The 13,592-nt window shown below is 44.4% G+C and overlaps 1 protein-coding gene across 1 annotated transcript in view; it reads right to left on the reverse strand.

The window, feature by feature from the left end:
• Window positions 1-13,592, reverse strand: part of LOC135197854 (spatacsin-like) — a 443,463-nt gene that overhangs the window by 293,629 nt on the left and 136,242 nt on the right.

Here is a 13,592-nt window from a genome sequence, read left to right on the forward strand (position 1 = left end):
GATTTAAACAGCATTGAGTACCATTGCACAGCATACTTACAGATGGAAACGTCTGAACGCACACAAGTGAAGCTGCAGACAAAACATTGGTAACAAGTGACAAACCACAGACACATGCTGTTGTCTCACCTGGAGAGAGCTCAGCACATGCACCAGGGTTGGCACAATTGGAAAAGAGGGTTTCTCCTGCCATCACAAGAAGAAGATTGGAAAGTAACCAGTACAATCTTAGCACTAGTAAAGATAGTACAGAAACACAAAACTGGTTACATTACCACCCCACTTACATCCATTATTTCTTTTGTTGGTCACTTTCCTCGTTCAAATACATGTTGAATGAAAAAAACACAAACACGATACATACAACAAAGGTCAAATATGTTTCAACCTGATGGTCAGTCAGAGCTCAAAAACACATCTTAACTTGACTGTGGCTGAGGAAAAAGTGCTTGATGATGGTAGGTGAGCTGGAAGACCTAGTACCTCCAGTTACTTGCCTTGTTAACAAGTTTCAGCTTGCATTGAGGAATAACCTTACATAAGAGGCAATTGTTTGCATTGGAAATTATATAAAAGTTTCCACAAAATCTGATAAGAATACTGGGTTGCCACTGAGGAAAATACCATAAAAAAGCACATGTGATTAAATAGAAGATAATCACCTGCTGAGTAAAATCATATTACTAAGGATTAACTAATTTTAAGCATGAAGGAGAATCTAATGAACAAGCTGGGAGTAGAACTATGATTCAGATAAAACATAACAATTATATGTAATAAAATGATATTGTTATGATACAATAAAGTTTTATACATACTTACCTGGCAGATATATACAATTAAATGGCCCTCCCAGCCTCCCCTCAGGAGACAGCTGGAAGAAAAATTATGAATTAGGAAACGGGTATGGTTCCTATTCCCGCCACCCAGCGGCGGGGGTTAGATCACCTGACCTACCTGCCGCGTGTGCCGCGAAATTCGAATTTCTGTCGGACGACGGAGTAATAGCTATGTATATATCTGCCAGGTAAGTATGTATAAAACTTTATTGTATCATAACAATATCATTTTTATACATTCAACTTACCTGTCAGATATATACATAGCTGATTCACACCATTGGTGGAGGGTAAAAGACAGCTATTACTGAATAGACAGGTAAACAACATACGTTGTAGGTAATAAATAAATAAAACCTTGGTTCCTATGTGTTTAGACGAAGGGTCGACTTCCTAGCTATTGCTAGTAGTCTGCTTCGTCTCAAGAGCCTCAGCGAGGATGTGACCTATGGCTAAGAGTTCTTGTAGATCTGTCAATGGGGTCTTATCCACTTACTTGACAGAATCTAGTGGTCATTTGTCAATGGGGTCTTATCCACTTACATGACAATACACCAATGCCTATTGGCATAATTTAAGGAGCACAACACCGATCCCGATCACCTGATCCTAACACGAGGGTTTGTGCTTAATTTGAAAAGAGCTATCCCCAAACTCATTTCAAATAAACCCAGAAAATAATACACTTATGTTAAAAAAAAATAATTCACTAGTTAAGGATCAGTGTCGTCTCCCTATCCCAGCAACGCATCCGTGGACACGTATAACAAAGAGAGAAGGATCTCTCATAGGCCCACTTGATCTCCTTCGTGCAAAGAGGAGTCAACACAGAGTTGCATCTCCCGTTATTACAGCTAATATGTCTCTCACGACATATTGTTATGGAAAGAACAAGAATTGTTAAAAGCCCGCACTTCAAGCGCTTTTAATTCTTAGCTGTTTGAAGGAATCAACGAGTTACTCAAGAAGTGCTTTAGAGATTCCACTGTTCCAAAGAAGACCAGGGCTTTCTTTGACATAGAACTCTTCTGGATGAAGCCCAGAGCCTGGCTTGCGCCTGGCTGGCGCTTCGCGCCAGTCTGGCGCCTCGTGCCTGGCTGGCGCCTCGCGCCTGCCTGGCGTCTCGCGCCTGCCTGGCGTCACGCGCCTGGCTGGCGCCTGGCTGTCGCCTCGCGCCTGGCTGGCGCCTCGCGCCTGGCTGGCGCCTCGCGCCTGGCTGGCGCTTCGCTTGCCTGGCGCCTCGCGTCTGGCTGGCTCCTCGCGCCTGGCTGACTTCTCCCCACTTGCTGGAGATTCGAGCTTGTTAAGAGTCTCGATGAAAACTGGCAATGTCCGAGAGACCAGTCTTCCTCCTAGGAGAATCATACTTGATACTTCCGTTGCTAACGAGCACTCTTCCTACATGTTGAAGAGTTCTCTTGTTGCAAAATCTTCCCTATCCTTGCACGAAGGCAGGGAAAGAGCCTGGAAGTCTAAGGAGATTCTGAGCTGAAATTGGGAGGATTCCTGATTTCTAGCTCTTTAAATATCTCTTCGAACCTTCTGGGAAGTGGTTTTTTAAGCCCTCATCATATTCCAAAGACTCTGTCAGCAAACGTTTAAACCTTATCTCCTTTAGTAGATGAGAATGTAAATACATTTGCCTGGACAACGAATCCTTTATCTGAAAGCGTTGATCCAGGAATAAAAGGTTTTAGTTCTTTTGCCAAACATACCATGCTGGCAGGAACCCATTGCCTAGTCTTTCTAGAATTTGATTCCAGATTCCAAGCCCAAAATTTCACTCGTCATTTTGGTCCTTTAGTACCAAGAGAAACATTGATGAGGAACAGTTCCATCTTGTCAGAACACGGAATCTGAGGCCCAAATAGGATCCCATTGTAATTATAAGATCTCCTAGTCTTGTCGTATAGAGGTATTGTATAAGATCCCGAAGATCTTAATGCTCTGCTATCTCCAATTCCCTTTATAGAGACAGAGTATATAGCCTTTTACTGCGTTCTTTGATAGCAGAAAAATACAAAGGTGATTCTTCCCTCTGAAAGGGAAGAAAAAACCGCTATGTGGTTCACAGAGGTATCGGAAGAGGACAGTTTCCTCATTCCCTCTAGCACGATCTGCAGTAATCATATATCTTATTAATGACTACTGTCATTTACCTTGAAACATCCTCTCATTCATGTCCACTTCTGGTCAGTCTGCACGCAGACAGACTCAGAGTGGAGAGGTTGTTAAGGTCCATTTAAAAATAGATGCTGAAAGAATATTCAGACTGTCTTGGAAAAGACTTCAAAAACTTGCTGTGAGAAGAACGTGACCTCTGTGAATCCAACCTCTCTAAGTCTAAAATGAGGCATAACGTATTATCCTCTCTTTCTTTGACGCCCTTTGTCTTACATTCTGTAAAGAGTTTATATTTTAGGGGAAAAAAGACTAAATTTTATTCCCCTTTCTATAAAATAAAGATGGCGTAGATTGCTACCTCTCTCTTATATTCTTTCTTCCCGTCCTTGTGCCTGGGCAACGAGAGAACGGAAAATTCTATCATCGTTATTCAGCAAAACAACAAATTATTATTATTATCCTATTCTCCTAATAAATGATCCAGGATCGAGGAGAATCATTCAAGATTCCTATCCTAGGACATCAGGCCGTAATGTACAGTTCAAATACTTGAAAAAGCCTCTCACCCAATACTGAGAGCTCTTACGAGTCTTTTCCAGTACCAAAACATTACAAGGTCTCCCTTGTTATATGTTTACATAGGAGTAGGATAATATAACATCCTGTTAATAACAATGAAAGAGGAGAAAGAGGAGCTGCATGGTTCAAGGGACTAGCCGAAACGTGCAATAAAAAAGGGGTTGCCAAGGTCTTTCTAAAACCTGCACCCAGATTAACTTATGAGTCCGATATATTTTCTATCACTTGTCTCATAAGGTTGAGGAAAGCGAGAGACTTCTAAAGATATCGGTTCTCTTCACCATGTAAAGGTCTATAAAGCAGAACCCACTTATCCTGACACGTACTACGTTTGCCTGTGCGATATCTAGAATAATTGTCAGTAGAGGGTTGATCTGGCAAAGCAAGTTTCTCCCAAAAAAAACAACTTTTTCTTGCCAGGAAAGAAGTCGCTCACGCGACCACTATATCACCTGACATGAGAAGTCTGTTCTTGTTAGAGACTTCCGCAATTTCAGTTAATCCTGACAAGGGCCACGGCCGCCTGTGCGATAACTTGTGTCCCTGCCAGGAAAAAACTGATCTTGTGTCAGTTCTCAAAGAGGAAACTCTTGGAAAGTCTGTCTCCAAATACTGAGAAATTGGAGATCCTGATGTCTTGCGCCTGGTAGGCGCCTCGCTCCTGGGAGGCGTCACGCTTCTGGCTGGCGTCTTGCGACTTGCAGCGTCCTCGCGTTTACCTGGCGCCTCTCTCCTGGGAGGCGTCACGCCTCTGGTTGACGTCACGCGCCTTGGAGCGTCCTCGCGCTTGCCTCGCGCCTCTCTCCTGAGAGGCGTCACGCTTCTAGTTGACGTCTCGCGCCTTGAAGCGTCCTGGCGCTTGCCTAGCGCCTCGCTCCTGGGAGGCGTCATGCTTCTGGCTGGCGTCAACCGCTTTGGAGCGTCCTCGCGCTTGCCTGGCGACTCTCTCCTGAGAAGCGTCACGCTTCTTGTTGACGTCTCGCGCCTCGTAGCGTCCTGGAGCTTGCCTGGCGCCTCGCTCCTGGGAGGCGTCCTGCTTCTGGTTGGCGTCACGCGCCTCGCAGCGTCCTCGCGCTTGCCTAGCGCCTCGCTCCTGGGAGGCGTCCCGCTTCTGGCCCATTACTTGCAACCGTGGTCATGATATCTCGATATCAAAATAAGAAGAGGTGCTGTAAGAATCCTATCATTTTACAGTACTTCCATAGTTGGATTTTTCTTCTCAATTTTCCTCTAATTCGAGTATATCGGAAGGGGAATTTTTCTTTCCTTGATTAATTCTTCCGTATGTTAATTCCGTTCTTATTATGAAAAACTATTATATACGTAGTATAATCCATTCAGGGAAACCATTTCCCACTAAAAGAATGTTTCCCATTCGACTCATACAACTTCTGCGCAATATCCGATTCTAAATACGGTTGTGTCGTTTCTCGAAAGACTTAACCATAGCGTAGTCTTGAAGTGAATCTCTAATACATCTCTCTTCTCACTAAGTATGTACTCTAATAAGACATGCTTTCGTAAGTATTAGTGCATTAAATAATATAATGTTCTGCTGCATTAGAATCCTTTAATCATGTTCTCTACGGTAAACAGCATTGAAAGGTTGTAATATCTTTCTTATTGAAAGCTTCCTAACAAAAGGCAGACAATATTTATTTATGACAGCTTAGGTATTCCCTCAATCCGAGGCTAAGACCACGATTGTAGGGAAGAGATACGGTTAGTTATCCCATTCCGCAGGAGAGAGAGCTGTAATCGACGGCTCACGACTGAGAACAACATGGTACTGCCGCTGGTCTCTCTCTCAATTCAAAGCGAAAGCAGTCTTCGAAAGCCGACTGGCCTTCCCTTCCCAGAGTTGCCAGTTACTCCATTTAATAAAGGAATCTATTAAAATTTTTATCGAGCTTCAGGAAGTTTTATATAAGCATAATTAAGCGAACGAGACTTCGACAAGTCTAGAAACTAAAAGGTGTCGTCTAACAATCCTTTTAAACAATTTCTTCCTAGGAAAGTCCTAGAAGGGTACTGGTAATTCATGGAAACCTCTTCTAACACGAAGAAAAATGTTTCTATCCTACTCTCAATTCACCAATAAAGATATGCTTCTCTGATCACTTCTCGAAGACACGAAAGCATCATAACTCATACTCTAGCGTAACAGAATACTCTATAATACTGTTACATTAAGGTAAACCGTATTAATTTAGGAAATTTTGTAAGGATTTCAGTTGACCATTATAGCATAAATTTCGGTATGTGAGTATGCCATGCCATACCGTAGGCTAAGGCGATTTGTCCTAAGCATGGTAGGAGCTAGAAGCTTAAAAGTCATACATATATGCTTTATCACTCAACGAGATCCATATAATTCATTCGATTGACAAATAATCTAAATCATTCTAATCAGAATAGATCTAAATCTAAAAATGCACCAATGGGGAATCTTATGTTGAAATAACAATTTCATACCCCCAGGAATAGCGTTCTCGTCTAGTTGCGAAAAAAAATGTTCGAACAATGACTTTATCACAAATGTTATCGAATGATCTCTAATATTAGAAGGCGCTAAATCGTCGCCTGATTCGAAAGGTGGATCGATTAAAGTCATTCTCATTTTGAATAATTCTACCAGAAGGCATTATACGAGGATCTTCGTCAAATTCATTCATTCGAAGTTCTCCTATCCATCATGGAACAGTAGGCCTAAAAAGGGAGAAACACTGTTTTAGGATGCCTTTCCAATGGCTATCCCTGGCAGTCTGGGACGCTCTACAGAACCTGCCGAGGGGACGCCTGACCGGTGGGGATTCTCTGAAACCTCCTTACGGTTTTCGACATTCCTTCTCCTCTGGGCTTGTGAGCTTGGAAGAGGTCTAGACCTGAGAGCGAGACAGAGCCGATCAGACGCACCCTCCATTGTAATGGGGGAACACTATATTCACTTCTTACGTTCAAAGAGTTCGCATTTGAACTATATCCAAAGTCTACAATTTGCAAATATGATATTGTAGATTCTGCGGAGTAAGAAGGTGATGAGGATGCAACAACTACTAGTACTGTTACTACTATAATTGCTCGTTAACACAAGAGCTAATAAAGCTTCTAAAGGATAGTTACCTTTCTGACTTCCCCAACTAGGAAGAAAGATACACATTTCTCAATCAAACTAACACTTATTTGTATTAACGAATAAATATAAGTAATTCCCTTTCATGAAAGTATAAGTAATTCACTTTCGTGAAAGTGCATGAGTGTCTACCGAAAACTTTGGTAGTTACACGTCACTAATCTTCGAAATTTTCGAAGTTAATATTATCAAAAAGTTAACAAAAGCGTATGCCGAACCAAAGATCCATTACTTCCCTGTAAAAGTTAGCCCAGACGATCGATGGCGATGAAACACGAAAATCCATCAGGAGGAACTGCAAACGTTGTTTACATTCCAGCGACAGAAAAATTATGAATTAGAAAACGGGTATGGTTCCTATTCCCGCCACCCAGCGGCGGGGGTTAGATCACCTGACCTACCTGCCGCGTGTGCCGAGAAATTCGAATTTCTGTCGGACGACGGAGTAATAGCTATGTATATATCTGACAGGTAAGTTGAATGTATAAAAATAAAATTTTATATACTTACCAAGTAATTATATAGCTATTACTTTTAACTTATTCACAGCAGTTTAGATTCAAATTTCATGGCAGCAACACCAATAGTGTGTAGGCAAAACCATTCTTGCCACCTAGCGAGAGGGTTAGGAATGACTTCGCAGACCATACTCATTCCGTTTATGCTTGGCCATCAGACGGGCAGAGGGAGGGCTCTGATCATGTAATTACTTGGTAAGTACAATATAACATTTTATTTTATTATAAAAATGTCCTTTTTATATAAGCAACTTACCAAGTAATTACATAGCTGATTCCCACATGACAGGAGATTGGATACATGGATATATTCTACTCTAAAACAATAAGTCATGTAATGAATTACAAATAGAAAAGCTTCTAGCACTGAAAACAATGCTTGTCGTTCCTTGCCAGCTAAGAGAGCCTGCTGTAGAAACTACCTCTGGTTGGCACTCAACTTAACCTTTAGTGACATGGCAGTAAAGCCAAGGGCCCTCTCTACTTGAGTTGAGCTTTGTAGCAGAGGTGTACCTCAATTATAAGCCAAAATTGGTCTTGTAACGAATCCAATGCTTACGTTATGACACTACTTGATAAAGATGGTAGTGAATACTACTTGTCTATCAACTTAGCAACACTTTAATCAAAAGATTGTAAGTTCATTACTGCAATATTGAACAATATGTATCGGGTCTGTAGCAAACATAAATATCGGTTTGACAAAAATGATATTGTTATTGTACAATAAAGTTTCATACATACTTACCTGGCAGATATATACTTAGCTATAGATTCCGTCGTCCCCGACAGAAATTCGAATTTCGCGGCACACGCTACAGGTAGGTCAGGTGATCTACCGCCCTGCCGCTGGGTGGCAGGAATAGGAACCATTACCGTTCTAGAACCAGATTTTCTCTTCCACCTGTCTCCTGAGGGGAGGCTGGGTGGGCCATTTAATCGTATATATCTGCCAGGTAAGTATGTATGAAACTTTATTGTACAATAACAATATCATTTTCATACATTCAACTTCCCTGTCAGATATATACTTAGTTGATTGGCACCTTTGGCGGAGGGTAAGAGACAGCTAATTACTGATTAGACAGGTAAACAACATATGTTGTAGGTAATAAAATATAAAGATACCCTGGTTCCTACCTGTTTTGGCGGAAGATTTCATAGCTACTGCTTAGAAGTCTGCTTCGCCTCAAGAGCCTCAGCGAGGATGTGACCTATGGCTAAGAGCTCTTGTGAGGACTGTCGATGGGGTCTTATCCACTTACTCGACAGAACCTGATGGCCTTTGTCAATGGGGTCTTATCCACTTACATGACAATACACCTATGCCTAATGGCATAATGAAGGAGTACAACACCGATCCCGATCACCCGATCCTAACCGTGGATTAGTACTAAGATTGAAAGGAGTTATCCCCAACCACCTTTCAAACAACCTTAAAATTCAACACCAAATTATTTTAAAATCAAAACTAAACAAAAATTAAGGATCAATCTTATCTCCTTCACCCAGCACTGTATCCGCTGATACATACGGACCCAGAGAGAAGCATCTCTCATATGTTACCCTTACATCCTTTAAATAATGTGAGGCAAAAACCGAGTTGCACCTCCAGTACGTTGCTGCTAAGATATTTTTCATCGACATGTTCTTGTTGAAAGATATCGATGTAGCAACTGCACGTACCTCGTGCACTTTTACTCTCAAAGCTGCAAAGGATTCACTTTTGCATTTCATGTGTGCCTCAGTAATCACGTTTCTAACGAAAAAGGCTAAGGCGTTTTTTGACATCGGTCTCTTAGGGTCCTTAACCACACACCAGAGACTTTGATTGCAACCTTGCAGCTGTTTCTTCCTCTGCAAGTAAAATTTTAAGGCTCTAACCGGACATAATGACCTCTCAAGTTCCTTTCCCACAAGTTGAGAAAGTCCTTTAACTTCAAAACTCCTGGGCCATGGTCTCGAAGGATTTTCATTTTTTGCTAAAAATAAAGGCCGGAAAGATACCACTGCAGAGTCTCCTCTAAATCCCACTCTCGAGTCTAGAGCCTGCAATTCGCTGACTCTCTTGGCAGTAGCGAGAGCCATTAGAAAAATACATTTCCTTGTAATGTCTCTGAAGGACGCTTGATGAGGAGGCTCGAACTTCTCTGATGTGAGGTACTTAAGAACCACGTCTAGGTTCCAGCTAGGGGAAAGCGAAGCTTTTGATGTTGATGTTTCAAAAGATCGTATCAGGTCATGAAGATCTTTGTTATCCTCTATGTTCAGGCCCCTGTTCCTGAACACAGCAGATAGCATGCTTCTATACCCCTTTATCGTAGAAACTGCCAATTGAGATTCTTCTCTCAGATATAGAAGAAAATCGGCAATTTCGGTCACAGAGGTATCGGAGGAGGACAGCTTCTTCACCTTACACCATCTACGAAAGACTTCCCACTTCGATTGGTAGATCCGCATGGTAGAGGATCTTCTTGCTCTTGCAGCTCTGCGAGAAAAGCCTCTCGCTCTGACCAATCTTTCAATAGTCGAAAGGCAGTCAGGGCGAGAGCGTGGATGTTTTTGTGATACCTCTCGAAGTGGGGTTGTCTGAGCAGATCTGTCCTATCGGGAAGAGATCTGGGGAAGTCCACCATCCATTCCAGTACCTCTGTGAACCATTCTCGAGCGGGCCAAAAGGGAGCGATTAATGTCATCCTCGTTCCTTCCGAGGACATGAACTTCCTTATCACTTCCCCCAGTATCTTGAACGGGGGAAAAGCGTACGCATCTATGCCCGACCAATCCATGAGAAGGGCATCGATTGCTATAGCTCTGGGATCCTCCCCTAACGAGCAGAAGTTCTCCATCCTTCTGGAGAGGAACGCCGCAAACAGATCTATTTGAGGTCTCCCCCATAGAGACCACAGTTTCTGGCAGACTTCTGAATGAAGGGTCTATTCTGTAGGAAGGACCTGGTTCTTCCTGCTTAGTCTGTCTGCTCTTATATTCCTCCCTCCTTGAAAGAATCTTGTTAGGAGTACTGTATTTCGTTCCTCCGCCCAGATTAATAGAGCTCTTGCTAACTCGTACAGGGAGAAAGAGTGCGTCCCCCCCTGCTTTCTGATGTATGCCAGAGCCGTAGTGTTGTCCGAGTTGACCTGGACCACCACGCCTCTTGACATCCTCTTCGAAATGCTTCAGAGCCAAATGAATGGCTAGAAGCTCTTTCGCATTTATGTGCCAGGACATCTGTTCTCTCGTCCAGATGCCTGAAACTTCCTTCGTCCCTAGTGTTGCTCCCCATCCTGTTTCCGAGGCGTCGGAGAACAACACTAGGCGAGGGTTCCGCAGAGACAAGGACACTCCCTCGTTCTTTATCAGAGGTTTTAACCACCATCGCAAGTGGCTCTTGATGTTTTCTTGTAGAGGAAAAGAATCTGCCAGTTCTCCTGTCTTCCTGTTCCACATTCTCCTCAGGTAGAACTGCAGAGGCCTCATGTGCAGCCTCCCCAGAGAAACAAACTGTTCTAGCGACGAAAGGGTGCCCAGAAGACTGAGCCATTCCCTCGCTGAGCTTCGCTCTTTCTCTAGGAAGGCCGAGACCTACTCCAATCCTCGAGCAATCCTTTCTTGGGATGGAAATACTCGAAAACCCCGAGAATCCATCCGAATCCCCAGATAGACAATGTCCTGGCTGGGGATTGTCTGAGATTTCTCAAGGTTTACGAGCAATCCGAGAGATTTCACTAGATCTAGAGTTGTTTCCAAGTCCTCCAAACACTGCTGTCTCGATCTCGCTCTTATAAGCCAGTCGTCCAAATAGTGATATTCTCACCCCCTTCAGATGTAGCCATCTTGCTACGTTCCTCATCAATGCCGTAAACACCTGAGGAGCCGTCGAGAGGCCGAAGCACAAAGCCCTGAATTGGTAAATCCTGCCCTGCACCATGAATCGAAGATATTTTCTCGATGAAGGATGCAGGGGGACGTGAAAGTAAGCGTCCTGCAGGTCGAGGGAGACCATCCAATCTCCTGGTCGCAGAGCCGCAAGGACCATGTTGGAAGTCTCCATTGAGAACTTTGTCTTCTCCACGAAGCGGTTCAATGCGCTCACGTCCAGCACAGGCCTCCACCCTCCCGAAGCTTTCGGCACTAAGAAAAGGCGATTGTAAAAGCCCCAGGAGTAAGGATCCTGCACTGTCTCGATGGCCTCCTTCTCCAACATTTGCTGTACTAGACGTAACAGGGATTCCCTTTTTGCAGGATCTTTGTACCTCACTGACAGCTCCCTCAGTGTCGTCGTCAATGGAGGTCTGTCTCCGAAGGGGATGAGATATCCTTTCTTGAGTATCTCTAGAGACCAAGAATCTACTTGTCTCGAGGCCCACGCTTCTGAAAACTTCAGCAGCCTGGCCCCCACTGGTGCTTGGAGGACTGGTATCTCATTTGGCCTTTTTTGTTGCTCTAATGGAAGAAGACCTTCCTCTTCTTTCTGTTCCTCTTTTCCTAGGGGCTTGGCCTGATGAGCTCCCTCGAAAGGGCGGCTGAGTACTTCTTGACTCCCTCTTCTTGGCAGGAACAGCTGGTCTTGACTTCTTAGCTGATTGCACTAGCAAGTCCTGTGTTGCCTTCTCAGTTAGCGAGTGAGAAATATCCCTCACTAACTGAGAAGGGAAAAGCTGCTTCGAAAGAGGGGCGTATAAGAGAGACACCCTCTGTACGGGAGAGACTGCTTTTGTTAAAAATGAACTGAAGACAGCTCTCTTTTTTAGAATTCCTGCCCCGAAAAGGGATGCCACTTCAGCTGATCCATCTTGAACCGCCTTATCCATACAGGCCAGCACACTATGTAGGACTTCGGGTTCCAAGAAATCGGGGTCTTGTGTCTTCTTGGCCAAAGCCCCAAAGGACCAGTCTAGGAAGTTAAAAACTTCCAAGACATGGAATACTCCCTTGAGGAGATGGTCCATTTCCGACATAGTCCAACTTGTTTTAGCAGATGGAAGCGCATGTCTTCTTGACGAGTCCACTAATGTCGAGAAGTCTGCGTCTGCAGAAGCAGGGAGAGCGAGTCCCATCGCTTCTCCTGTGTTATACCAAATCCCTCTCCTTCCCGATAGTCTGGAAGAGGGACAGGTAAACACAGTCTTCCCCGCCTCCTCTTTGGATTGTAGCCACTTCCCAAAGGCCTGCAAAGCCCTCTTCATTGAGATGGTAGGTTGCATCTTCAAAAAAGAGGATGACTTTGAAGTCCTCGTGCTTGAGAATAAAGACCGAGGAGAAGGAGGGGCAGCAGGACTCAGAGACTCTCCAAACTCTTTCAATAAGAGGGCTGCTAAGGTCTTATAGTCTGAAAGACCTGCCCCCTTATTTGCTTCCGAGCCTGACACATCTTCTATATCTTGACCAGTCACATTAGGAGAAGAATGAGCAACCGGAGGAGGACTCCTCTCTAAACAAGGTGAGGGGCTCTTTGCTGTACCGACTCTAACCTGACAAGGGCTACGGCCGCCTGTGCGACATCTTGAGTCCCTGCCAGGAGAAGGCCGATCCTGCAATTTGTCCTTATTTACATTAAGACTGTCCTGATAAGGACGACGGCTGCCTATGCGACAACTAGCGTCCCTATCAGGAGAAGGTCTTGAATGCTTAAAACCTCTCACAGAATCAGCCACATCCTGACAAGGGCTACGGCCGCCTGTGCGACATCTAGAGACCCTGTCAGGCGAAAACTGATCCAGCGAAAAGTCCCAAAGAGGAGCCTCCTGGTCAACTTCTAACTCCATGTCCCATGAAGAAGGAGATCCTGGTTCATGGCACCAACCTGGCGCTTGTATGATGTATCATTCTTGGACAGTTTATCGCGGCTGGAAGGTGCCTCAGGTGCCAGGCGCCTGGAATGGGCCTCAGGCGCCTTCTCCTATCAGGAGAAGGTCTTGAATGCTTAAAACCTCTCACAGAATCAGCCACATCCTGACAAGGGCTACGGCCGCCTGTGCGACATCTAGAGACCCTGTCAGGCGAAAACTGATCCAGCGAAAAGTCCCAAAGAGGAGCCTCCTGGTCAACTTCTAACTCCATGTCCCATGAAGAAGGAGATCCTGGTTCATGGCACCAACCTGGCGCTTGTATGATGTATCATTCTTGGACAGTTTATCGCGGCTGGAAGGTGCCTCAGGTGCCAGGCGCCTGGAATGGGCCTCAGGCGCCTTTCTGTATTTATGAATACTGGTAGGATCCTCTCGCCTCGTAGGCGTTTTACGCCTGGCTGGCGCCAGACTCCTGGCAGGCGCCTCGTCCGAGCTGTCAGAGACTTCTATCGGACGGGATTTTTTAACGGGAAGGAAGCGATCCAGGATCTTCGTAGCGGCGTCTTCTTTCTCCGTATCCGATCTAGGGGAAGGAGGATTTGATGAA

This window comes from Macrobrachium nipponense, chromosome 21, assembly GCF_015104395.2.
Source record: "Macrobrachium nipponense isolate FS-2020 chromosome 21, ASM1510439v2, whole genome shotgun sequence".
In the NCBI taxonomy this organism is placed as follows: domain Eukaryota; kingdom Metazoa; phylum Arthropoda; class Malacostraca; order Decapoda; family Palaemonidae; genus Macrobrachium; species Macrobrachium nipponense.